The sequence below is a fragment of the Euwallacea fornicatus genome, unplaced genomic scaffold, assembly GCF_040115645.1.
Source record: "Euwallacea fornicatus isolate EFF26 unplaced genomic scaffold, ASM4011564v1 scaffold_85, whole genome shotgun sequence".
NCBI lineage: Eukaryota > Metazoa > Arthropoda > Insecta > Coleoptera > Curculionidae > Euwallacea > Euwallacea fornicatus.
In genome coordinates, this window is record NW_027096053.1 from 316,213 (window position 1) to 343,657 (window position 27,445).

At 38.6% G+C, this 27,445-nt stretch overlaps 26 pseudogenes; all 26 read left to right on the forward strand.

Moving 5' to 3' along the window:
- Positions 1-18,384: 18,384 nt before the first annotated feature.
- On the forward strand, positions 18,385-18,504 carry LOC136350025 (5S ribosomal RNA; annotated as a pseudogene).
- A 239-nt stretch (positions 18,505-18,743) lies between these two features.
- LOC136350003 (5S ribosomal RNA) lies at positions 18,744-18,863 on the forward strand (annotated as a pseudogene).
- Positions 18,864-18,921: 58 nt separating this feature from the next.
- On the forward strand, positions 18,922-19,041 carry LOC136350005 (5S ribosomal RNA; annotated as a pseudogene).
- A 236-nt stretch (positions 19,042-19,277) lies between these two features.
- Positions 19,278-19,397, forward strand: LOC136350027 (5S ribosomal RNA; annotated as a pseudogene).
- A 236-nt stretch (positions 19,398-19,633) lies between these two features.
- Positions 19,634-19,753, forward strand: LOC136350029 (5S ribosomal RNA; annotated as a pseudogene).
- A 60-nt stretch (positions 19,754-19,813) lies between these two features.
- On the forward strand, positions 19,814-19,933 carry LOC136350012 (5S ribosomal RNA; annotated as a pseudogene).
- A 238-nt stretch (positions 19,934-20,171) lies between these two features.
- Positions 20,172-20,291, forward strand: LOC136350022 (5S ribosomal RNA; annotated as a pseudogene).
- A 59-nt stretch (positions 20,292-20,350) lies between these two features.
- Positions 20,351-20,470, forward strand: LOC136350019 (5S ribosomal RNA; annotated as a pseudogene).
- A 416-nt stretch (positions 20,471-20,886) lies between these two features.
- Positions 20,887-21,006, forward strand: LOC136350013 (5S ribosomal RNA; annotated as a pseudogene).
- A 59-nt stretch (positions 21,007-21,065) lies between these two features.
- On the forward strand, positions 21,066-21,185 carry LOC136350014 (5S ribosomal RNA; annotated as a pseudogene).
- Positions 21,186-21,243: 58 nt separating this feature from the next.
- LOC136350006 (5S ribosomal RNA) lies at positions 21,244-21,363 on the forward strand (annotated as a pseudogene).
- A 58-nt stretch (positions 21,364-21,421) lies between these two features.
- LOC136350007 (5S ribosomal RNA) lies at positions 21,422-21,541 on the forward strand (annotated as a pseudogene).
- A 59-nt stretch (positions 21,542-21,600) lies between these two features.
- LOC136350023 (5S ribosomal RNA) lies at positions 21,601-21,720 on the forward strand (annotated as a pseudogene).
- A 59-nt stretch (positions 21,721-21,779) lies between these two features.
- LOC136350026 (5S ribosomal RNA) lies at positions 21,780-21,899 on the forward strand (annotated as a pseudogene).
- Positions 21,900-21,957: 58 nt separating this feature from the next.
- LOC136350008 (5S ribosomal RNA) lies at positions 21,958-22,077 on the forward strand (annotated as a pseudogene).
- Positions 22,078-22,314: 237 nt separating this feature from the next.
- LOC136350028 (5S ribosomal RNA) lies at positions 22,315-22,434 on the forward strand (annotated as a pseudogene).
- Positions 22,435-22,671: 237 nt separating this feature from the next.
- LOC136350011 (5S ribosomal RNA) lies at positions 22,672-22,791 on the forward strand (annotated as a pseudogene).
- Positions 22,792-23,029: 238 nt separating this feature from the next.
- LOC136350018 (5S ribosomal RNA) lies at positions 23,030-23,149 on the forward strand (annotated as a pseudogene).
- Positions 23,150-23,208: 59 nt separating this feature from the next.
- On the forward strand, positions 23,209-23,328 carry LOC136350017 (5S ribosomal RNA; annotated as a pseudogene).
- Positions 23,329-23,387: 59 nt separating this feature from the next.
- On the forward strand, positions 23,388-23,507 carry LOC136350031 (5S ribosomal RNA; annotated as a pseudogene).
- A 1,132-nt stretch (positions 23,508-24,639) lies between these two features.
- Positions 24,640-24,759, forward strand: LOC136350021 (5S ribosomal RNA; annotated as a pseudogene).
- A 59-nt stretch (positions 24,760-24,818) lies between these two features.
- On the forward strand, positions 24,819-24,938 carry LOC136350030 (5S ribosomal RNA; annotated as a pseudogene).
- Positions 24,939-24,997: 59 nt separating this feature from the next.
- On the forward strand, positions 24,998-25,117 carry LOC136350010 (5S ribosomal RNA; annotated as a pseudogene).
- Positions 25,118-25,534: 417 nt separating this feature from the next.
- LOC136350009 (5S ribosomal RNA) lies at positions 25,535-25,654 on the forward strand (annotated as a pseudogene).
- Positions 25,655-26,250: 596 nt separating this feature from the next.
- On the forward strand, positions 26,251-26,370 carry LOC136350016 (5S ribosomal RNA; annotated as a pseudogene).
- A 953-nt stretch (positions 26,371-27,323) lies between these two features.
- On the forward strand, positions 27,324-27,443 carry LOC136350020 (5S ribosomal RNA; annotated as a pseudogene).
- Positions 27,444-27,445: the final 2 nt, after the last annotated feature.

Consider the following 27,445-nt stretch of genomic DNA (forward strand, 5'->3'; position numbering starts at 1 on the left):
GTGTGTTTGAGAACATATATTACTCATTATCTCGAAAACTCACAAAGTTACAATGAATCCTTATTATTCATGTTGAAGAGCTTATCGCGGTGATTCTGTGACCCGTTCTTGAAGGTATTTGGAGCTCATGTGCCGATGTTACTGAGCTTCAAAACTTGAAAAACCACAAAATATGTGTGTTTGAGAACATAAATTACTCATTATCTCGAAAACACACAAATTTACAATGAATCCTTATTATTCATGTTAAAGTGCTCGTCGAGGTAATTCTGTGACCCATTTTTGAGAGTATATGGAGCTCAAGTGCCGATGTTACTGAGCTTCAAAACTTGAAAAACCACAAAATATGTGTGTTTGAGAACATAAATTACTCATTATCTCGGAAACTCACAAAGTTACAATGAATCCTTATTATTCACGTTAAAGTGCTCATCGAGGTAATTCTGTGACCCATTTTTGAAAGTATATGGAGCTCATGTGCCGATGTTCCTGAGGTTCAATACTTGAAAAGTCACAAAACATGTGTGTTTGAGAACATAAATTACTCATTATCTCGAAAACTCACAAAGTTACAATGAATCCTTATTATTCATAGTAAAGAGCTTGTCGAGGTGATTCTGTGACCCATTTTTGAAGGTATTTGAAGCTCATTTGCCGAAGTTAATGAGCTTCAAAACTTGAAAAACCACAAAACATGTGTGTTTGAGAACATAAATTACTCATTATCTCGAAAACACACAAAGTTACAATGAATCCTTATTATTCATGTTGAAGAGCTTATCGCGGTGATTCTGTGACCCATTTTTGAAAGTGTATGGAGCTCATGTGCCGATGTTACTGAGCTTCAAATCTTGAAAAACCACAAAACATGTGTGTTTGAGAACATATATTACTCATTATCTCGAAAACTCACAAAGTTACAATGAATCCTTATTATTCAAATAAAAGAGCTCGTCGAGGTGATTCTGTGACCCATTTTTGAAGGTATTTGGAGCTCATGTGCCGATGTTACTGAGGTTCAATACTTGAAAAGTCACAAAACATGTGTGTTTGAGAACATATATTACTCATTATCTCGAAAACTCACAAAGTTACAATGAATCCTTATTATTCATAGTAAAGAGCTCGTCGAGATGATTCTGTGACCCATTTTTGAAGGTATTTGGAGCTCATGTGCCGATGTTACTGAGCTTCAAAACTTGAAACACCACAAAACATGTGTGTTTGAGAACATAAATTACTCATTATCTCGAAAACTCACAAAGTTACAATGAATCCTTATTATTTATGTTAAAGTGCTCGTCGAGGTAATTCTGTGACCCATTTTTGAAAGTATTTGGAATTCATGTGCCGATCTTGCTGAGGTTCAAAACTTGAAAAGTTACAAAACATGTGTGTTTGAGAACATAAATTACTCATTATCTCGAAAACTCACAAAGTTACAATGAATCCTTATTATTCATGTTAAAGTGCTCGTCGAGGTGATTCTGTGACCCATTTTTGAAGGTATTTGGAGCTCATGTGCCGATGTTACTGAGCTTCAAAACTTGAAAAACCACAAAACATGTGCGTTTGAGAACATAAATTACTCATTATCTTGAAAACTCACAAAGTTACAATGAATCCATTTATTCTTATTGAGGAACTCATCGAGGTGATTCTGTGACGCATTTTTGAAGGTATTTGGAGCTCATGTGCCGATGTTACTGAGCTTCAAAACTTGAAAAACCACAAAATATGTGTGTTTGAGAACATAAATTACTCATTATCTCGAAAACACACAAATTTACAATGAATCCTTATTATTCAAATAAAAGAGCTCGTCGAGGTGATTCTGTGACCCATTTTTGAAGGTATTTGGAGCTCATGTGCCGATGTTACTGAGCTTCAAAACTTGAAACACCACAAAACATGTGTGTTTGAGAACATAAATTACTCATTATCTCGAAAACTCACAAAGTTACAATGAATCCTTATTATTTATGTTAAAGTGCTCGTCGAGGTAATTCTGTGACCCATTTTTGAAAGTATGTGGAATTCATGTGCCGATCTTGCTGAGGTTCAAAACTTGAAAAACCACAAAATATGTGTGTTTGAGAACATAAATTACTCATTATCTCGAAAACTCACTAAGTTACAATGAATCCTTATAATTCATATTAAAGAGCTCGTCGAGGTGATTCTGTGACCCATTTTTGAAAGTATATGGAGCTCATGTGCCAATGTTACTGAGCTTCAAAACTTGAAAAACCACAAAACATGTGTGTTTGAGAACATATATTACTCATTATCTCGAAAACTCACAAAGTTACAATGAATCCTTATTATTCATGTTAAAGTGCTCATCGAGGTAATTCTGTGACCCATTTTTGAAAGTATATGGAGCTCATGTGCCGATGTTACTGAGCTTCAAAACTTGAAAAACCACAAAATATGTGTGTTTGAGAACATAAATTACTCATTATCTCGAAAACACACAAATTTACAATGAATCCTTATTATTCAAATAAAAGAGCTCGTCGAGGTGATTCTGTGACCCATTTTTGAAGGTATTTGGAGCTCATGTGCCGATGTTACTGAGGTTCAATACTTGAAAAGTCACAAAACATGTGTGTTTGAGAACATAAATTACTCATTATCTCGAAAACTCACAAAGTTACAATGAATCCTTATTATTCATAGTAAAGAGCTCGTCGAGATGATTCTGTGACCCATTTTTGAAGGTATTTGGAGCTCATGTGCCGATGTTACTGAGCTTCAAAACTTGAAACACCACAAAACATGTGTGTTTGAGAACATAAATTACTCATTATCTCGAAAACTCACAAAGTTACAATGAATCCTTATTATTTATGTTAAAGTGCTCGTCGAGGTAATTCTGTGACCCATTTTTGAAAGTATTTGGAATTCATGTGCCGATCTTGCTGAGGTTCAAAACTTGAAAAGTCACAAAACATGTGTGTTTGAGAACATAAATTACTCATTATCTCGAAAACTCACAAAGTTACAATGAATCCTTATTATTCATGTTAAAGTGCTCGTCGAGGTGATTCTGTGACCCATTTTTGAAGGTATTTGGAGCTCATGTGCCGATGTTACTGAGCTTCAAAACTTGAAAAACCACAAAACATGTGCGTTTGAGAACATAAATTACTCATTATCTCGAAAACTCACAAAGTTACAATGAATCCATTTATTCTTATTGAGGAACTCATCGAGGTGATTCTGTGACGCATTTTTGAAGGTATTTGGAGCTCATGTGCCGATGTTACTGAGCTTCAAAACTTGAAAAACCACAAAATATGTGTGTTTGAGAACATAAATTACTCATTATCTCGAAAACTCACAAAGTTACAACGAATCCTTATAATTCATATTAAAGAGCTCGTCGAGGTGATTCTGTGACCCATTTTTGAAGGTATTTGGAGCTCATGTGCCGATGTTACTGAGGTTCAATACTTGAAAAGTCACAAAACATGTGTGTTTGAGAACATAAATTACTCATTATCTCGAAAACTCACAAAGTTACAATGAATCCTTATTATTCATAGTAAAGAGCTCGTCGAGATGATTCTGTGACCCATTTTTGAAGGTATTTGGAGCTCATGTGCCGATGTTACTGAGCTTCAAAACTTGAAACACCACAAAACATGTGTGTTTGAGAACATAAATTACTCATTATCTCGAAAACTCACAAAGTTAAAATGAATCCTTATTATTCATGTTAAAGTGCTCGTCGAGGTGATTCTGTGACCCATTTTTGAAGGTATTTGGAGCTCATGTGCCGATGTTACTGAGCTTCAAAACTTGAAAAACCACAAAACATGTGCGTTTGAGAACATAAATTACTCATTATCTCGAAAACTCACAAAGTTACAATGAATCCATTTATTCTTATTGAGGAACTCATCGAGGTGATTCTGTGACGCATTTTTGAAGGTATTTGGAGCTCATGTGCCGATGTTACTGAGCTTCAAAACTTGAAAAACCACAAAATATGTGTGTTTGAGAACATAAATTACTCATTATCTCGAAAACTCACAAAGTTACAACGAATCCTTATAATTCATATTAAAGAGCTCGTCGAGGTGATTCTGTGACCCATTTTTGAAAGTATATTGAGCTCATGTGCCAATGTTACTGAGCTTCAAAACTTGAAAAACCACAAAACATGTGTGTTTGAGAACATATATTACTCATTATCTCGAAAACTCACAAAGTTACAATGAATCCTTATTATTCATGTTGAAGAGCTTATCGCGGTGATTCTGTGACCCATTTTTGAAGGTATTTGGAGCACATGTGCCGATGTTACTGAGCTTCAAAACTTGAAAAACCACAAAATATGTGTGTTTGAGAACATAAATTACTCATTATCTCGAAAACTCACAAAGTTACAATGAATCCTTATAATTCATATTAAAGAGCTCGTCGAGGTGATTCTGTGACCCATTTTTGAAAGTATATGGAGCTCATGTGCCAATGTTACTGAGCTTCAAAACTTGAAAAACCACAAAATATGTGTGTTTGAGAACATAAATTACTCATTATCTCGAAAACACACAAATTTACAATGAATCCTTATTATTCAAATAAAAGAGCTCGTCGAGGTGATTCTGTGACCCATTTTTGAAGGTATTTGGAGCTCATGTGCCGATGTTACTGAGCTTCAAAACTTGAAAAACCACAAAACATGTGTGTTTGAGAACATATATTACTCATTATCTCGAAAACTCACAAAGTTACAATGAATCCTTATTATTCATGTTGAAGAGCTTATCGCGGTGATTCTGTGACCCATTTTTGAAGGTATTTGGAGCTCATGTGCCGATGTTACTGAGCTTCAAAACTTGAAAAACCACAAAATATGTGTGTTTGAGAACATAAATTACTCATTATCTCGAAAACACACAAATTTACAATGAATCCTTATTATTCATAGTAAAGAGCTCGTCGAGATGATTCTGTGACCCATTTTTGAAGGTATTTGGAGCTCATGTGCCGATGTTACTGAGCTTCAAAACTTGAAAAACCACAAAATATGTGTGTTTGAGAACATAAATTACTCATTATCTCGAAAATCGACAAAGTTACAATGAATCCTTATTATTCACAGTAAAGAGCTCGTCGAGGCAATTCTGTGACCCATTTTTGAAAGTATATGGAGCTCATGTGCCGATGTTACTGAGCTTCAAAACTTGAAAAACCACAAAATATGTGTGTTTGAGAACATCAATTACTCATTATCTCGAAAACTCACAAAGTTACAATGAATCCTTATAATTCATGTTAAAGTGCTCGTCGAGGTGATTCTGTGACCCATTTTTGAAGGTATTTGAAGCTCATTTGCCGAAGTTACTGAGCTTCAAAACTTGAAAAACCACAAAACATGTGTGTTTGAGAACATAAATTACTCATTATCTCGAAAACTCACAAAGTTACAATGAATCCTTATTATTTATAGTAAAGAGCTCGTCGAGGTGATTCTGTGACCCATTTTTGAAGGTATTTGAAGCTCATTTGCCGAAGTTACTGAGCTTCAAAACTTGAAAAACCACAAAACATGTGTGTTTGAGAACATAAATTACTCATTATCTCGAAAACACACAAAGTTACAATGAATTCTTATTATTCATGTTAAAGTGCTCGTCGAGATGATTCTGTGACCCATTTTTGAAGGTATATGGAGCTCATGTGCCGATGTTACTGAGCTTCAAAACTTGCAAAACCACAAAATATGTGTGTTTGAGAACATAAATTACTCATTATCTCGAAAACACACAAAGTTACAATGAATTCTTATTATTCATGTTAAAGAGCTCGTCGAGGTGATTCTGTGACCCATTTTTGAAAGTATATGGAGCTCATGTGCCAATGTTACTGAGCTTCAAAACTTGAAAAACCACAAAACATGTGTGTTTGAGAACATATATTACTCATTATCTCGAAAACTCACAAAGTTACAATGAATCCTTATTATTCATGTTGAAGAGCTTATCGCGGTGATTCTGTGACCCATTTTTGAAGGTATTTGGAGCTCATGTGCCGATGTTACTGAGCTTCAAAACTTGAAAAACCACAAAATATGTGTGTTTGAGAACATAAATTACTCATTATCTCGAAAACTCACAAAGTTACAATGAATCCTTATAATTCATATTAAAGAGCTCGTCGAGGTGATTCTGTGACCCATTTTTGAAAGTATATGGAGCTCATGTGCCAATGTTACTGAGCTTCAAAACTTGAAAAACCACAAAACATGTGTGTTTGAGAACATATATTACTCATTATCTCGAAAACTCACAAAGTTACAATGAATCCTTATTATTCATGTTGAAGAGCTTATCGCGGTGATTCTGTGACCCGTTTTTGAAGGTATTTGGAGCTCATGTGCCGATGTTACTGAGCTTCAAAACTTGAAAAACCACAAAATATGTGTGTTTGAGAACATAAATTACTCATTATCTCGAAAACACACAAATTTACAATGAATCCTTATTATTCATGTTAAAGTGCTCGTCGAGGTAATTCTGTGACCCATTTTTGAGAGTATATGGAGCTCAAGTGCCGATGTTACTGAGCTTCAAAACTTGAAAAACCACAAAATATGTGTGTTTGAGAACATAAATTACTCATTATCTCGGAAACTCACAAAGTTACAATGAATCCTTATTATTCACGTTAAAGTGCTCATCGAGGTAATTCTGTGACCCATTTTTGAAAGTATATGGAGCTCATGTGCCGATGTTCCTGAGGTTCAATACTTGAAAAGTCACAAAACATGTGTGTTTGAGAACATAAATTACTCATTATCTCGAAAACTCACAAAGTTACAATGAATCCTTATTATTCATAGTAAAGAGCTCGTCGAGGTGATTCTGTGACCCATTTTTGAAGGTATTTGAAGCTCATTTGCCGAAGTTAATGAGCTTCAAAACTTGAAAAACCACAAAACATGTGTGTTTGAGAACATAAATTACTCATTATCTCGAAAACACACAAAGTTACAATGAATCCTTATTATTCATGTTGAAGAGCTTATCGCGGTGATTCTGTGACCCATTTTTGAAAGTGTATGGAGCTCATGTGCCGATGTTACTGAGCTTCAAATCTTGAAAAACCACAAAACATGTGTGTTTGAGAACATATATTACTCATTATCTCGAAAACTCACAAAGTTACAATGAATCCTTATTATTCAAATAAAAGAGCTCGTCGAGGTGATTCTGTGACCCATTTTTGAAGGTATTTGGAGCTCATGTGCCGATGTTACTGAGGTTCAATACTTGAAAAGTCACAAAACATGTGTGTTTGAGAACATATATTACTCATTATCTCGAAAACTCACAAAGTTACAATGAATCCTTATTATTCATAGTAAAGAGCTCGTCGAGATGATTCTGTGACCCATTTTTGAAGGTATTTGGAGCTCATGTGCCGATGTTACTGAGCTTCAAAACTTGAAACACCACAAAACATGTGTGTTTGAGAACATAAATTACTCATTATCTCGAAAACTCACAAAGTTACAATGAATCCTTATTATTTATGTTAAAGTGCTCGTCGAGGTAATTCTGTGACCCATTTTTGAAAGTATTTGGAATTCATGTGCCGATCTTGCTGAGGTTCAAAACTTGAAAAGTTACAAAACATGTGTGTTTGAGAACATAAATTACTCATTATCTCGAAAACTCACAAAGTTACAATGAATCCTTATTATTCATGTTAAAGTGCTCGTCGAGGTGATTCTGTGACCCATTTTTGAAGGTATTTGGAGCTCATGTGCCGATGTTACTGAGCTTCAAAACTTGAAAAACCACAAAACATGTGCGTTTGAGAACATAAATTACTCATTATCTTGAAAACTCACAAAGTTACAATGAATCCATTTATTCTTATTGAGGAACTCATCGAGGTGATTCTGTGACGCATTTTTGAAGGTATTTGGAGCTCATGTGCCGATGTTACTGAGCTTCGAAACTTGAAAAACCACAAAATATGTGTGTTTGAGAACATAAATTACTCATTATCTCGAAAACTCACAAAGTTACAACGAATCCTTATAATTCATATTAAAGAGCTCGTCGAGGTGATTCTGTGACCCATTTTTGAAAGTATATTGAGCTCATGTGCCAATGTTACTGAGCTTCAAAACTTGAAAAACCACAAAACATGTGTGTTTGAGAACATATATTACTCATTATCTCGAAAACTCACAAAGTTACAATGAATCCTTGTTATTCATGTTGAAGAGCTTATCGCGGTGATTCTGTGACCCATTTTTGAAGGTATTTGGAGCACATGTGCCCATGTTACTGAGCTTCAAAACTTGAAAAACCACAAAATATGTGTGTTTGAGAACATAAATTACTCATTATCTCGAAAACTCACAAAGTTACAATGAATCCTTATAATTCATATTAAAGAGCTCGTCGAGGTGATTCTGTGACCCATTTTTGAAAGTATATGGAGCTCATGTGCCAATGTTACTGAGCTTCAAAACTTGAAAAACCACAAAATATGTGTGTTTGAGAACATAAATTACTCATTATCTCGAAAACACACAAATTTACAATGAATCCTTATTATTCAAATAAAAGAGCTCGTCGAGGTGATTCTGTGACCCATTTTTGAAGGTATTTGAAGCTCATTTGCCGAAGTTAATGAGCTTCAAAACTTGAAAAACCACAAAACATGTGTGTTTGAGAACATAAATTACTCATTATCTCGAAAACACACAAAGTTACAATGAATCCTTATTATTCATGTTGAAGAGCTTATCGCGGTGATTCTGTGACCCATTTTTGAAAGTGTATGGAGCTCATGTGCCGATGTTACTGAGCTTCAAATCTTGAAAAGTCACAAAACATGTGTGTTTGAGAACATAAATTACTCATTATCTCGAAAACTCACAAAGTTACAATGAATCCTTATAATTCATATTAAAGAGCTCGTCGAGGTGATTCTGTGACCCATTTTTGAAAGTATATGGAGCTCATGTGCCAATGTTACTGAGCTTCAAAACTTGAAAAACCACAAAACATGTGTGTTTGAGAACATATATTACTCATTATCTCGAAAACTCACAAAGTTACAATGAATCCTTATTATTCATGTTAAAGTGCTCATCGAGGTAATTCTGTGACCCATTTTTGAAAGTATATGGAGCTCATGTGCCGATGTTACTGAGCTTCAAAACTTGAAAAACCACAAAATATGTGTGTTTGAGAACATAAATTACTCATTATCTCGAAAACACACAAATTTACAATGAATCCTTATTATTCAAATAAAAGAGCTCGTCAAGGTGATTCTGTGAACCATTTTTGAAGGTATTTGGAGCTCATGTGCCGATGTTACTGAGGTTCAATACTTGAAAAGTCACAAAACATGTGTGTTTGAGAACATAAATTACTCATTATCTCGAAAACTCACAAAGTTACAATGAATCCTTATTATTCATAGTAAAGAGCTCGTCGAGATGATTCTGTGACCCATTTTTGAAGGTATTTGGAGCTCATGTGCCGATGTTACTGAGCTTCAAAACTTGAAAAACCACAAAATATGTGTGTTTGAGAACATAAATTACTCATTATCTCGAAAACTCACAAAGTTACAATGAATCCTTATTATTCATAGTAAAGAGCTCGTCGAGGTAATTCTGTGACCCATTTTTGAAAGTATATTGAGCTCATGTGCCAATGTTACTGAGCTTCAAAACTTGAAAAACCACAAAACATGTGTGTTTGAGAACATATATTACTCATTATCTCGAAAACTCACAAAGTTACAATGAATCCTTATTATTCATGTTGAAGAGCTTATCGCGGTGATTCTGTGACCCATTTTTGAAGGTATTTGGAGCACATGTGCCGATGTTACTGAGCTTCAAAACTTGAAAAACCACAAAATATGTGTGTTTGAGAACATAAATTACTCATTATCTCGAAAACTCACAAAGTTACAATGAATCCTTATAATTCATATTAAAGAGCTCGTCGAGGTGATTCTGTGACCCATTTTTGAAAGTATATGGAGCTCATGTGCCAATGTTACTGAGCTTCAAAACTTGAAAAACCACAAAATATGTGTGTTTGAGAACATAAATTACTCATTATCTCGAAAACACACAAATTTACAATGAATCCTTATTATTCAAATAAAAGAGCTCGTCGAGGTGATTCTGTGACCCATTTTTGAAGGTATTTGGAGCTCATGTGCCGATGTTACTGAGCTTCAAAACTTGAAAAACCACAAAACATGTGTGTTTGAGAACATATATTACTCATTATCTCGAAAACTCACAAAGTTACAATGAATCCTTATTATTCATGTTGAAGAGCTTATCGCGGTGATTCTGTGACCCATTTTTGAAGGTATTTGGAGCTCATGTGCCGATGTTACTGAGCTTCAAAACTTGAAAAACCACAAAATATGTGTGTTTGAGAACATAAATTACTCATTATCTCGAAAACACACAAATTTACAATGAATCCTTATTATTCATAGTAAAGAGCTCGTCGAGATGATTCTGTGACCCATTTTTGAAGGTATTTGGAGCTCATGTGCCGATGTTACTGAGCTTCAAAACTTGAAAAACCACAAAATATGTGTGTTTGAGAACATAAATTACTCATTATCTCGAAAATCGACAAAGTTACAATGAATCCTTATTATTCACAGTAAAGAGCTCGTCGAGGCAATTCTGTGACCCATTTTTGAAAGTATATGGAGCTCATGTGCCGATGTTACTGAGCTTCAAAACTTGAAAAACCACAAAATATGTGTGTTTGAGAACATCAATTACTCATTATCTCGAAAACTCACAAAGTTACAATGAATCCTTATAATTCATGTTAAAGTGCTCGTCGAGGTGATTCTGTGACCCATTTTTGAAGGTATTTGAAGCTCATTTGCCGAAGTTACTGAGCTTCAAAACTTGAAAAACCACAAAACATGTGTGTTTGAGAACATAAATTACTCATTATCTCGAAAACTCACAAAGTTACAATGAATCCTTATTATTTATAGTAAAGAGCTCGTCGAGGTGATTCTGTGACCCATTTTTGAAGGTATTTGAAGCTCATTTGCCGAAGTTACTGAGCTTCAAAACTTGAAAAACCACAAAACATGTGTGTTTGAGAACATAAATTACTCATTATCTCGAAAACACACAAAGTTACAATGAATTCTTATTATTCATGTTAAAGTGCTCGTCGAGATGATTCTGTGACCCATTTTTGAAGGTATATGGAGCTCATGTGCCGATGTTACTGAGCTTCAAAACTTGCAAAACCACAAAATATGTGTGTTTGAGAACATAAATTACTCATTATCTCGAAAACACACAAAGTTACAATGAATTCTTATTATTCATGTTAAAGAGCTCGTCGAGGTGATTCTGTGACCCATTTTTGAAAGTATATGGAGCTCATGTGCCAATGTTACTGAGCTTCAAAACTTGAAAAACCACAAAACATGTGTGTTTGAGAACATATATTACTCATTATCTCGAAAACTCACAAAGTTACAATGAATCCTTATTATTCATGTTGAAGAGCTTATCGCGGTGATTCTGTGACCCATTTTTGAAGGTATTTGGAGCTCATGTGCCGATGTTACTGAGCTTCAAAACTTGAAAAACCACAAAATATGTGTGTTTGAGAACATAAATTACTCATTATCTCGAAAACTCACAAAGTTACAATGAATCCTTATAATTCATATTAAAGAGCTCGTCGAGGTGATTCTGTGACCCATTTTTGAAAGTATATGGAGCTCATGTGCCAATGTTACTGAGCTTCAAAACTTGAAAAACCACAAAACATGTGTGTTTGAGAACATATATTACTCATTATCTCGAAAACTCACAAAGTTACAATGAATCCTTATTATTCATGTTGAAGAGCTTATCGCGGTGATTCTGTGACCCGTTTTTGAAGGTATTTGGAGCTCATGTGCCGATGTTACTGAGCTTCAAAACTTGAAAAACCACAAAATATGTGTGTTTGAGAACATAAATTACTCATTATCTCGAAAACACACAAATTTACAATGAATCCTTATTATTCATGTTAAAGTGCTCGTCGAGGTAATTCTGTGACCCATTTTTGAGAGTATATGGAGCTCAAGTGCCGATGTTACTGAGCTTCAAAACTTGAAAAACCACAAAATATGTGTGTTTGAGAACATAAATTACTCATTATCTCGGAAACTCACAAAGTTACAATGAATCCTTATTATTCACGTTAAAGTGCTCATCGAGGTAATTCTGTGACCCATTTTTGAAAGTATATGGAGCTCATGTGCCGATGTTCCTGAGGTTCAATACTTGAAAAGTCACAAAACATGTGTGTTTGAGAACATAAATTACTCATTATCTCGAAAACTCACAAAGTTACAATGAATCCTTATTATTCATAGTAAAGAGCTCGTCGAGGTGATTCTGTGACCCATTTTTGAAGGTATTTGAAGCTCATTTGCCGAAGTTAATGAGCTTCAAAACTTGAAAAACCACAAAACATGTGTGTTTGAGAACATAAATTACTCATTATCTCGAAAACACACAAAGTTACAATGAATCCTTATTATTCATGTTGAAGAGCTTATCGCGGTGATTCTGTGACCCATTTTTGAAAGTGTATGGAGCTCATGTGCCGATGTTACTGAGCTTCAAATCTTGAAAAACCACAAAACATGTGTGTTTGAGAACATATATTACTCATTATCTCGAAAACTCACAAAGTTACAATGAATCCTTATTATTCAAATAAAAGAGCTCGTCGAGGTGATTCTGTGACCCATTTTTGAAGGTATTTGGAGCTCATGTGCCGATGTTACTGAGGTTCAATACTTGAAAAGTCACAAAACATGTGTGTTTGAGAACATATATTACTCATTATCTCGAAAACTCACAAAGTTACAATGAATCCTTATTATTCATAGTAAAGAGCTCGTCGAGATGATTCTGTGACCCATTTTTGAAGGTATTTGGAGCTCATGTGCCGATGTTACTGAGCTTCAAAACTTGAAACACCACAAAACATGTGTGTTTGAGAACATAAATTACTCATTATCTCGAAAACTCACAAAGTTACAATGAATCCTTATTATTTATGTTAAAGTGCTCGTCGAGGTAATTCTGTGACCCATTTTTGAAAGTATTTGGAATTCATGTGCCGATCTTGCTGAGGTTCAAAACTTGAAAAGTTACAAAACATGTGTGTTTGAGAACATAAATTACTCATTATCTCGAAAACTCACAAAGTTACAATGAATCCTTATTATTCATGTTAAAGTGCTCGTCGAGGTGATTCTGTGACCCATTTTTGAAGGTATTTGGAGCTCATGTGCCGATGTTACTGAGCTTCAAAACTTGAAAAACCACAAAACATGTGCGTTTGAGAACATAAATTACTCATTATCTTGAAAACTCACAAAGTTACAATGAATCCATTTATTCTTATTGAGGAACTCATCGAGGTGATTCTGTGACGCATTTTTGAAGGTATTTGGAGCTCATGTGCCGATGTTACTGAGCTTCGAAACTTGAAAAACCACAAAATATGTGTGTTTGAGAACATAAATTACTCATTATCTCGAAAACTCACAAAGTTACAACGAATCCTTATAATTCATATTAAAGAGCTCGTCGAGGTGATTCTGTGACCCATTTTTGAAAGTATATTGAGCTCATGTGCCAATGTTACTGAGCTTCAAAACTTGAAAAACCACAAAACATGTGTGTTTGAGAACATATATTACTCATTATCTCGAAAACTCACAAAGTTACAATGAATCCTTGTTATTCATGTTGAAGAGCTTATCGCGGTGATTCTGTGACCCATTTTTGAAGGTATTTGGAGCACATGTGCCCATGTTACTGAGCTTCAAAACTTGAAAAACCACAAAATATGTGTGTTTGAGAACATAAATTACTCATTATCTCGAAAACTCACAAAGTTACAATGAATCCTTATAATTCATATTAAAGAGCTCGTCGAGGTGATTCTGTGACCCATTTTTGAAAGTATATGGAGCTCATGTGCCAATGTTACTGAGCTTCAAAACTTGAAAAACCACAAAATATGTGTGTTTGAGAACATAAATTACTCATTATCTCGAAAACACACAAATTTACAATGAATCCTTATTATTCAAATAAAAGAGCTCGTCGAGGTGATTCTGTGACCCATTTTTGAAGGTATTTGAAGCTCATTTGCCGAAGTTAATGAGCTTCAAAACTTGAAAAACCACAAAACATGTGTGTTTGAGAACATAAATTACTCATTATCTCGAAAACACACAAAGTTACAATGAATCCTTATTATTCATGTTGAAGAGCTTATCGCGGTGATTCTGTGACCCATTTTTGAAAGTGTATGGAGCTCATGTGCCGATGTTACTGAGCTTCAAATCTTGAAAAGTCACAAAACATGTGTGTTTGAGAACATAAATTACTCATTATCTCGAAAACTCACAAAGTTACAATGAATCCTTATAATTCATATTAAAGAGCTCGTCGAGGTGATTCTGTGACCCATTTTTGAAAGTATATGGAGCTCATGTGCCAATGTTACTGAGCTTCAAAACTTGAAAAACCACAAAACATGTGTGTTTGAGAACATATATTACTCATTATCTCGAAAACTCACAAAGTTACAATGAATCCTTATTATTCATGTTAAAGTGCTCATCGAGGTAATTCTGTGACCCATTTTTGAAAGTATATGGAGCTCATGTGCCGATGTTACTGAGCTTCAAAACTTGAAAAACCACAAAATATGTGTGTTTGAGAACATAAATTACTCATTATCTCGAAAACACACAAATTTACAATGAATCCTTATTATTCAAATAAAAGAGCTCGTCAAGGTGATTCTGTGAACCATTTTTGAAGGTATTTGGAGCTCATGTGCCGATGTTACTGAGGTTCAATACTTGAAAAGTCACAAAACATGTGTGTTTGAGAACATAAATTACTCATTATCTCGAAAACTCACAAAGTTACAATGAATCCTTATTATTCATAGTAAAGAGCTCGTCGAGATGATTCTGTGACCCATTTTTGAAGGTATTTGGAGCTCATGTGCCGATGTTACTGAGCTTCAAAACTTGAAAAACCACAAAATATGTGTGTTTGAGAACATAAATTACTCATTATCTCGAAAACTCACAAAGTTACAATGAATCCTTATTATTCATAGTAAAGAGCTCGTCGAGGTAATTCTGTGACCCATTTTTGAAGGTTTTTGGAGCTCATGTGCCGATGTTACTGAGCTTCAAAACTTGAAACACCACAAAACATGTGTGTTTGAGAACATAAATTACTCATTATCTCGAAAACTCACAAAGTTACAATGAATCCTTATTATTCATAGTAAAGAGCTCGTCGAGGTAATTCTGTGACCCATTTTTGAAGGTTTTTGGAGCTTATGTGCCGATGTTACTGAGCTTCAAAACTTGAAACACCACAAAACATGTGTGTTTGAGAACATAAATTACTCATTATCTCGAAAACTCACAAAGTTACAATGAATCCTTATTATTCATGTTAAAGTGCTCATCGAGGTAATTCTGTGACCCATTTTTGAAAGTATATGGAGCTCATGTGCCGATGTTCCTGAGGTTCAATACTTGAAAAGTCACAAAACATGTGTGTTTGAGAACATAAATTACTCATTATCTCGAAAACTCACAAAGTTACAATGAATCCTTATTATTCATAGTAAAGAGCTCGTCGAGGTGATTCTGTGACCCATTTTTGAAGGTATTTGAAGCTCATTTGCCGAAGTTAATGAGCTTCAAAACTTGAAAAACCACAAAACATGTGTGTTTGAGAACATAAATTACTCATTATCTCGAAAACACACAAAGTTACAATGAATCCTTATTATTCATGTTGAAGAGCTTATCGCGGTGATTCTGTGACCCATTTTTGAAAGTGTATGGAGCTCATGTGCCGATGTTACTGAGCTTCAAATCTTGAAAAGTCACAAAACATGTGTGTTTGAGAACATAAATTACTCATTATCTCGAAAACTCACAAAGTTACAATGAATCCTTATAATTCATATTAAAGAGCTCGTCGAGGTGATTCTGTGACCCATTTTTGAAAGTATATGGAGCTCATGTGCCAATGTTACTGAGCTTCAAAACTTGAAAAACCACAAAACATGTGTGTTTGAGAACATATATTACTCATTATCTCGAAAACTCACAAAGTTACAATGAATCCTTATTATTCATGTTAAAGTGCTCATCGAGGTAATTCTGTGACCCATTTTTGAAAGTATATGGAGCTCATGTGCCGATGTTACTGAGCTTCAAAACTTGAAAAACCACAAAATATGTGTGTTTGAGAACATAAATTACTCATTATCTCGAAAACACACAAATTTACAATGAATCCTTATTATTCAAATAAAAGAGCTCGTCAAGGTGATTCTGTGAACCATTTTTGAAGGTATTTGGAGCTCATGTGCCGATGTTACTGAGGTTCAATACTTGAAAAGTCACAAAACATGTGTGTTTGAGAACATAAATTACTCATTATCTCGAAAACTCACAAAGTTACAATGAATCCTTATTATTCATAGTAAAGAGCTCGTCGAGATGATTCTGTGACCCATTTTTGAAGGTATTTGGAGCTCATGTGCCGATGTTACTGAGCTTCAAAACTTGAAAAACCACAAAATATGTGTGTTTGAGAACATAAATTACTCATTATCTCGAAAACTCACAAAGTTTCAATGAATCCTTATTATTCATAGTAAAGAGCTCGTCGAGGTAATTCTGTGACCCATTTTTGAAGGTTTTTGGAGCTCATGTGCCGATGTTACTGAGCTTCAAAACTTGAAACACCACAAAACATGTGTGTTTGAGAACATAAATTACTCATTATCTCGAAAACTCACAAAGTTACAATGAATCCTTATTATTCATAGTAAAGAGCTCGTCGAGGTAATTCTGTGACCCATTTTTGAAGGTTTTTGGAGCTTATGTGCCGATGTTACTGAGCTTCAAAACTTGAAACACCACAAAACATGTGTGTTTGAGAACATAAATTACTCATTATCTCGAAAACTCACAAAGTTACAATGAATCCTTATTATTCATGTTAAAGTGCTCATCGAGGTAATTCTGTGACCCATTTTTGAAAGTATATGGAGCTCATGTGCCGATGTTACTGAGGTTCAATACTTGAAAAGTCACAAAACATGTGTGTTTGAGAACATAAATTACTCATTATCTCGAAAACTCACAAAGTTACAATGAATCCTTATTATTCATATTAAAGAGCTCGTCGAGGTGATCCTGTGACCCATTTTTGAAGGTATTTGGAGTTCATGTGCCGATCTTGCTGAGGTTCAAAACTTGAAAAGTCACAAAACATGTGTGTTTGAGAACATAAATTACTCATTATCTCGAAAACTCACAAAGTTACAATGAATCCTTATTATTCATGTTAAAGTGCTCGTCGAGGTGATTCTGTGACCCATTTTTGAAGGTATTTGGAGCTCATGTGCCGATGTTACTGAGCTTCAAAACTTGAAAAACCACAAAACATGTGCGTTTGAGAACATAAATTACTCATTATCTCGAAAACGCACAAAGATACAATGAATCCTTATTATTCATGTTGAAGAGCTTATCGCGGTGATTCTGTGACCCATTTTTGAGGGTATTTGGAGCTCATGTGCCGATGTTACTGAGCTTCAAAACTTGAAAAACCACAAAATATGTGTGTTTGAGAACATAAATTACTCATTATCTCGAAAACACACAAATTTACAATGAATCCTTATTATTCATGTTGAAGAGCTTATCGCGGTGATTCTGTGACCCATTTTTGAGGGTATTTGGAGCTCATGTGCCGATGTTACTGAGCTTCAAAACTTGAAAAACCACAAAATATGTGTGTTTGAGAACATCAATTACTCATTATCTCGAAAACTCACAAAGTTACAATGAATCCTTATTATTCATGTTAAAGTGCTCGTCGAGATGATTCTGTGACCCATTTTTGAAGGTATATGGAGCTCATGTGCCGATGTTACTGAGCTTCAAAACTTGAAAAACCACAAAATATGTGTGATTGAGAACATAAATTACTCATTATCTCGAAAACACACAAATTTACAATGAATCCTTATTATTCATAGTAAAGAGCTCGTCGAGATGATTCTGTGACCCATTTTTGAAGGTATTTGGAGCTCATGTGCCGATGTTACTGAGCTTCAAAACTTGAAAAATCACAAAACATGTGTGTTTGAGAACATAAATTACTCATTATCTCGAAAACTCACAAAGATTTTTCTAAGATTTTTTTTTAACTATGCAAGTAACTTCTGTTTTTTATCGGTCCATGATACATATATAACCAGCAACTGCCATACCACGTTGGTCTACCGATTCCCGTCCGATCACCGAAGTCAAGCGACGTCGGGCGTGATGTTGGTACCTGGATGGCTGACTGCCTGGAAACACCACGTGCAGTTGCTTTTTTTTTAACTCTTCAAGTTCCTTCTGTTTTTAATCGGTCCATGATACATATTTAACCAAGCAACTGCCATACCACGTTGGTCTACCGGTTCCCGTTCGATCACCGAATTCACGCGACGTCGGGCGTGATGTTCGTACCTGGATGGCTAACTGCCTAGAAACACCACGTGTAGTTGCTTTTTTTTAAACTCTTCAAGTTACTTCTGTTTTTTTATCGGTCCATGACACATATTTAACCAAGCAACTGCCATACCACGTTGATCTACCGGTTCCCGTCCGATCACCGAAGTCAAGCGACGTCGGGCGTGATGTTGGTACCTGGATGGCTGACTGCCTGGAAACACCACGTGCAGTTGCTTTTTTTTAACTCTTCAAGTTCATTTTGTTTTTTATCGGTCCATGATACATATTTAACCAAGCAACTGCCATACCACGTTGGTCTACCGGTTCCCGTCCGATCACCGAAGTCAAGCGACGTCGGGCGTGATGTTGGTACCTGGATGGCTGACTGCCTGGAAACACCACGTGCAGTTGCTTTTTTTTAACTCTTCAAGTTCCTTCTGTTTTTAATCGGTCCATGATACATATTTAACCAAGCAACTGCCATACCACGTTGATCTACCGGTTCCCGTCCGATCACCGAACTCAAGCGACGTTGGGCGTGATGTTGGTACCTGGATGGCTGTCTGCCTGGAATCACCACGTGCAGTTGCTTTTTTTTAAACTCTTCAAGTTACTTCTGTTTTTATCAGCCCATGATACACTTATTACCAAGCAACTGCCATACCACGTTGGTCTACCGATTCCCATCCGATCACCGAAGTCAAACGACGTCGGGCGTGATGTTGGTACCTGGATGGCTGACTGCCTGGAAACACCACGTGCAGTTGCTTTTTTTTAAACTCTTCAAGTTACTTCTGTTTTTATCAGCCCATGATACACTTATTACCAAGCAACTGCCATACCACGTTGGTCTACCGATTCCCATCCGATCACCGAAGTCAAACGACGTCGGGCGTGATGTTGGTACCTGGATGGCTGACTGCCTGGAATCACCACGTGCAGTTGCTTTTTTTTAACTCTTCAAGTTAATTTTGTTTTTTATCGGTCCATGATACATATTTAACCAAGCAACTGCCATACCACGTTGGTCTACCGGTTCCCGTCCGATCACCGAAGTCAAGCGACGTCGGGCGTGATGTTGGAACCTGGATGGCTGACTGCCTGGAAATACCACGTGCAGTTGCTTTTTTTTGAACTCTTCAAGTTACTTCTGTTTTTTCATCGGTCCATGATACATAGTTAACCAAGCAACTGCAATACCACGTTGATCTACCGGTTCCCGTCCGATCACCGAAGTCAAGCGACGTCGGGCGTGATGTTGGTACCTGGATGGTTGACTGCCTGGAAACACCTCGTGCAGTTGCTTTTATTTAAACTCTTCAAGTTACTTCTGTTTTTTATCGGTCCATGATACATATTTAACCAAGCAACTGCCATACCACGTTGATCTATCGGTTCCCGTCCTATCACCGAAGTCAAGCGACGTCGGGCGTGATGTTGGTACCTGGATGGTTGACTGCCTGGAAACACCTCGTGCAGTTGCTTTTATTTAAACTCTTCAAGTTACTTCTGTTTTTTATCGGTCCATGATACATATTTAACCAAGCAACTGCCATACCACGTTGATCTATCGGTTCCCGTCCGATCACCGAAGTCAAGCGACGTCGGGCGTGATGTTGGTACCTGGATGGCTGTCTGCCTGGAAACACCACGTGCAGTTGCTTTTTGTTAAACTCTTCAAGTTACTTCTGTTTTTTATCGGTCCATGATACATATTTAACCAAGCAACTGCCATACCACGTTGATCTACCGGTTCCCGTCCAATCACCGAAGTCAAGCGACGTCGGGCGTGATGTTGGTACCTGGATGGCTGACTGCCTGGAAACACCTCGTGCAGTTGCTTTTACTTAAACTCTTCAAGTTACTTCTGTTTTTTATCGGTCCATGATACATATTTAACCAAGCAACTGCCATACCACGTTGGTCTACCGATTCCCTTCCGATCACCGAAGTCAAGCGATGTCGGGCGTGATGTTGGTACCTGGATGGCTGACTGCCTGGAAACACCTCGTGCAGTTGCTTTTACTTAAACTCTTCAAGTTACTTCTGTTTTTTATCGGTCCATGATACATATTTAACCAAGCAACTGCCATACCACGTTGGTCTACCGATTCCCTTCCGATCACCGAAGTCAAGCGATGTCGGGCGTGATGTTGGTACCTGGATGGCTGACTGCCTGGAAACACCACGTGCAGTTGATTTTTGTAAACTCTTCAGGTTACTTCTGTTTTTAATCGGTCCATGATACATATTTAACCAAGCAACTGCCATACCCCGTTGATCTACCGGTTCCCGTCCGATCACCGAAGTCAAGCGACGTCGGGCGTGATGTTGGTACCTGGATGGCTGACTGCCTGGAAACACCTCGTGCAGTTGCTTTTTTTAAACTCTTCAAGTTACTTCTGTTTTTTTATCGGTCTATGATACATATTTAACCAAGCAACTGCCATACCACGTTGATCTACCGGTTCCCGTCCGATCACCGAAGTCAAGCGACGTCGGGCGTGATGTTGGTACCTGGATGGCTGACTGCCTGGAAACACCACGTGCAGTTGCTTTTTTTTAACTTTTCAAGTTCATTTTGTTATTTATCGGTACATGATACATATTTAACCAAGCAACTGCCATACCACGTTGGTCTACCGGTTCCCGTCCGATCACCGAAGTCAAGCGACGTCGGGCGTGATGTTGGTACCTGGATGGCTGACTGCCTGGAAACACCACGTGCAGTTGCTTTTTTTTAACTCTTCAAGTTCATTTTGTTTTTTATCGGTCCATGATACATATTTAACCAAGCAACTGCCATACCACGTTGGTCTACCGGTTCCCGTCCGATCACCGAAGTCAAGCGACGTCGGGCGTGATGTTGGTACCTGGATGGCTGACTGCCTGGAAACACCACGTGCAGTTGCTTTTTTTTTAACTCTTCAAGTTCCTTCTGTTTTTAATCGGTCCATGATACATATTTAACCAAGCAACTGCCATACCACGTTGATCTACCGGTTCCCGTCCGATCACCGAAGTCAAGCGACGTCGGGCGTGATGTTGGTACCTGGATGGCTGTCTGCCTGGAAACACCACGTGCAGTTACTTTTTTTTTAACTCTTCAAGTTCCTTCTGTTTTTAATCGGTCCATGATACATATTTAACCAAGCAACTGCCATACCACGTTGATCTACCGGTTCCCGTCCGATCACCGAAGTCAAGCGACGTCGGGCGTGATGTTGGTACCTGGATGGCTGACTGCCTGGAAACACCACGTGCAGTTGCTTTTTTTTAACTCTTCAAGTTCATTTTGTTTTTTATCGGTCCATGATACATATTTAACCAAGCAACTGCCATACCACGTTGGTCTACCGGTTCCCGTCCGATCACCGAAGTCAAGCGACGTCGGGCGTGATGTTGGTACCTGGATGGCTGACTGCCTGGAAACACCACGTGCAGTTGCTTTTTTTTTAACTCTTCAAGTTCCTTCTGTTTTTAATCGGTCCATGATACATATTTAACCAAGCAACTGCCATACCACGTTGATCTACCGGTTCCCGTCCGATCACCGAAGTCAAGCGACGTCGGGCGTGATGTTGGTACCTGGATGGCTGTCTGCCTGGAATCACCACGTGCAGTTGCTTTTTTTTAAACTCTTCAAGTTACTTCTGTTTTTATCAGCCCATGATACACTTATTACCAAGCAACTGCCATACCACGTTGGTCTACCGATTCCCATCCGATCACCGAAGTCAAACGACGTCGGGCGTGATGTTGGTACCTGGATGGCTGACTGCCTGGAAACACCACGTGCAGTTGCTTTTTTTTAAACTCTTCAAGTTACTTCTGTTTTTATCAGCCCATGATACACTTATTACCAAGCAACTGCCATACCACGTTGGTCTACCGATTCCCATCCGATCACCGAAGTCAAACGACGTCGGGCGTGATGTTGGTACCTGGATGGCTGACTGCCTGGAAACACCACGTGCAGTTGATTTTTTTTAAACTCTTCAGGTTACTTCTGTTTTTAATCGGTCCATGATACATATTTAACCAAGCAACTGCCATACCACGTTGATCTACCGGTTCCCGTTCGATCACCGAAGTCAAGCGACGTCGGGCGTGATGTTGGTACCTGGATGGCTGACTGCCTGGAAACACCTCGTGCAGTTGCTTTTACTTAAATTCTTCAAGTTACTTCTGTTTTTTATCGGTCCATGATACATATTTAACCAAGCAACTGCCATACCACGTTGGTCTACCGATTCCCTTCCGATCACCGAAGTCAAGCGATGTCGGGCGTGATGTTGGTACCTGGATGGCTGACTGCCTGGAAACACCACGTGCAGTTGATTTTTTTTAAACTCTTCAGGTTACTTCTGTTTTTAATCGGTCCATGATACATATTTAACCAAGCAACTGCCATACCCCGTTGATCTACCGGTTCCCGTCCGATCACCGAAATCAAGCGACGTCGGGCGTGATGTTGGTACCTGGATGGCTAACTGCCTGGAAACACCATGTGCAGTTGCTTTTTTTAAACTCTTCAAGTTACTTCTGTTTTTTCATCGGTCCATGATACATAGTTAACCAAGCAACTGCCATACCACGTTGATCTACCGGTTCCCGTCCGATCACCGAAGTCAAGCGACGTCGGGCGTGATGTTGGTACCTGGATGGCTAACTGCCTGGAAACACCATGTGCAGTTGCTTTTTTTAAACTCTTCAAGTTACTTCTGTTTTTTCATCGGTCCATGATACATAGTTAACCAAGCAACTGCCATACCACGTTGATCTACCGGTTCCCGTCCGATCACCGAAGTCAAGCGACGTCGGGCGTGATGTTGGTACCTGGATGGCTGACTGCCTGGAAACACCTCGTGCAGTTGCTTTTATTTAAACTCTTCAAGTTACTTCTGTTTTTTATCGGTCCATGATACATATTTAACCAACCAACTGCCATACCACGTTGATCTACCGGTTTCCGTCCGATCACCGAATTCACGCGACGTCGGGCGTGATGTTGGTACCTGGATGGCTAACTGCCTGGAAACACCACGTGCAGTTGATTTTTTTTAATCTCTTCAAGTTACTTCTGTTTTTTATCTGCCCATTATACACTTATTACCAAGCAACTGCCATACCACGTTGGCCTACCGATTCCCCTCCGATCACCGAAGTCAAGCGACGCCGGGCGTGATGTTGGTACCTGGATGGCTGACTGCCTGGAAACACCACGTGCAGTTGCTTTTTTTTTAATTCTTCAAGTTACATCTGTTTTTTATCGGTCCATGATACATATTTAACCAAGCAACTGTCATACCACGTTGGTCTACCGATTCCCATCCGATCACCGAAGTCAAGCGACGTCGGGCGTGATGTTGGTACCTGGATGGCTGTCTGCCTGGAAACACCACGTGCAGTTGCTTTCTTTTAAACTCTTCAAGTTACTTCTGTTTTTTATCAGCCCATGATACACATATTACCAAGCAACTTCCATGCCACGTTGGTCTACCGGTTCCCGTCCGATCACCGAAGTCAAGCGATGTCGGGCGTGATGTTGGTACCTGGATGGCTGACTGCCTGGAAACACCACGTGCAGTTGATTTTTTTTAAACTCTTCAAGTTACTTCTGTTTTTTATCGGCCCATGATACATATTTAACCAAGCAACTGCCATACCACGTTGATCTACCGGTTAACGTCCGATCACCGAAGTCAAGCGACGCCGGGTGTGATGTTGGTACCTGGATGGCTGTCTGCCTGGAAACACCACGTGCAGTTGCTTTTTGTTAAACTCTTCAAGTTACTTCTGTTTTTTATCGGTCCATGATACATATTTAACCAAGCAACTGCCATACCACGTTGATCTACCGGTTCCCGTCCAATCACCGAAGTCAAGCGACGTCGGGCGTGATGTTGGTACCTGGATGGCTGACTGCCTGGAAACACCACGTGCAGTTGATTTTTGTAAACTCTTCAGGTTACTTCTGTTGTTAATCGGTCCATGATACATATTTAACCAAGCAACTGCCATACCCCGTTGATCTACCGGTTCCCGTCCGATCACCGAAGTCAAGCGACGTCGGGCGTGATGTTGGTACCTGGATGGCTAACTGCCTGGAAACACCATGTGCAGTTGCTTTTTTTAAACTCTTCAAGTTACTTCTGTTTTTTCATCGGTCCATGATACATAGTTAACCAAGCAACTGCCATACCACGTTGATCTACCGGTTCCCGTCCGATCACCGAAGTCAAGCGACGTCGGGCGTGATGTTGGTACCTGGATGGCTGACTGCCTGGAAACACCACGTGCAGTTGCTTTTTTTTAAACTCTTCAAGTTACTTCTGTTTTTTATCGGTCCATGATACATATTTAACCAAGCAACTGCCATACCACGTTGATCTACCGGTTCCCATCCGATCACCGAAGTCAAGCGACGTCGGGCGTGATGTTGGTACCTGGATGGCTGTCTGCCTGGAAACACCACGTGCAGTTGCTTTCTTTTAAACTCTTCAAGTTACTTCTGTTTTTTATCAGCCCATGATACACATATTACCAAGCAACTTCCATACCACGTTGGTCTACCGGTTCCCGTCCGATCACCGAAGTCAAGCGATGTCGGGCGTGATGTTGGTACCTGGATGGCTGACTGCCTGGAAACACCACGTGCAGTTGATTTTTTTTAAACTCTTCAAGTTACTTCTGTTTTTTATCGGCCCATGATACATATTTAACCAAGCAACTGCCATACCACGTTGATCTACCGGTTAACGTCCGATCACCGAAGTCAAGCGACGTCGGGCGTGATGTTGGTACTTGGATGGCTGTCTGCCTGGAAACACCACGTGCAGTTGCTTTTTTTTAAACTCTTCAAGTTACTTCTGTTTTTTATCGGTCCATGATACATATTTAACCAAGCAACTGCCATACCACGTTGATCTACCGGTTCCCGTCCGATCACCGAAGTCAAGCGACGCCGGGCGTGATGTTGGTACCTGGATGGCTGACTGCCTGGAAACACCACGTGCAGTTGCTTTTTTTTTAATTCTTCAAGTTACATCTGTTTTTTATCGGTCCATGATACATATTTAACCAAGCAACTGTCATACCACGTTGGTCTACCGATTCCCATCCGATCACCGAAGTCAAGCGACGTCGGGCGTGATGTTGGTACCTGGATGGCTGACTGCCTGGAAACACCACGTGCAGTTGATTTTTTTTAAACTCTTCAAGTTACTTCTGTTTTTTATCAGCCCATGATACACATATTACCAAGCAACTTCCATGCCACGTTGGTCTACCGGTTCCCGTCCGATCACAGAAGTCAAGCGATGTCGGGCGTGATGTTGGTACCTGGATGGCTGACTGCCTGGAAACACCACGTGCAGTTGATTTTTTTTAAACTCTTCAAGTTACTTCTGTTTTTTATCGGCCCATGATACATATTTAACCAAGCAACTGCCATACCACGTTGATCTACCGGTTAACGTCCGATCACCGAAGTCAAGCGACGCCGGGCGTGATGTTGGTACCTGGATGGCTGACTGCCTGGAAACACCACGTGCAGTTGCTTTTTTTAAACTCTTCAAGTTACTTCTGTTTTTTCATCGGTCCATGATACATAGTTAACCAAGCAACTGCCATACCACGTTGATCTACCGGTTCCCGTCCGATCACCGAAGTCAAGCGACGTCGGGCGTGATGTTGGTACCTGGATGGCTGTCTGCCTGGAAACACCACGTGCAGTTGCTTTCTTTTAAACTCTTCAAGTTACTTCTGTTTTTTATCAGCCCATGATACACATATTACCAAGCAACTTCCATGCCACGTTGGTCTACCGGTTCCCGTCCGATCACAGAAGTCAAGCGATGTCGGGCGTGATGTTGGTACCTGGATGGCTGACTGCCTGGAAACACCACGTGCAGTTGATTTTTTTTAAACTCTTCAAGTTACTTCTGTTTTTTATCGGCCCATGATACATATTTAACCAAGCAACTGCCATACCACGTTGATCTACCGGTTAACGTCCGATCACCGAAGTCAAGCGACGCCGGGCGTGATGTTGGTACCTGGATGGCTGACTGCCTGGAAACACCACGTGCAGTTGCTTTTTTTAAATTCTTCAAGTTACATCTGTTTTTTATCGGTCCATGATACATATTTAACCAAGCAACTGTCATACCACGTTGGTCTACCGATTCCCATCCGATCACCGAAGTCAAGCGACGTCGGGCGTGATGTTGGTACCTGGATGGCTGACTGCCTGGAAACACCACGTGCAGTTGATTTTTTTTAAACTCTTCAAGTTACTTCTGTTTTTTATCGGCCCATGATACATATTTAACCAAGCAACTGCCATACCACGTTGATCTACCGGTTAACGTCCGATCACCGAAGTCAAGCGATGTCGGGCGTGATGTTGGTACCTGGATGGCTGACTGCCTGGAAACACCACGTGCAGTTGATTTTTTTTAAACTCTTCAAGTTACTTCTGTTTTTTATCGGCCCATGATACATATTTAACCAAGCAACTGCCATACCACGTTGATCTACCGGTTAACGTCCGATCACCGAAGTCAAGCGACGTCGGGCGTGATGTTGGTACCTGGATGGCTGACTGCCTGGAAACACCTCGTGCAGTTGCTTTTTTTAAACTCTTCAAGTTACTTCTGTTTTTTTATCGGTCTATGATACATATTTAACCAAGCAACTGCCATACCACGTTGATCTACCGGTTCCCGTCCAATCACCGAAGTCAAGCGACGTCGGGCGTGATGTTGGTACCTGGATGGCTGACTGCCTGGAAACACCTCGTGCAGTTGCTTTT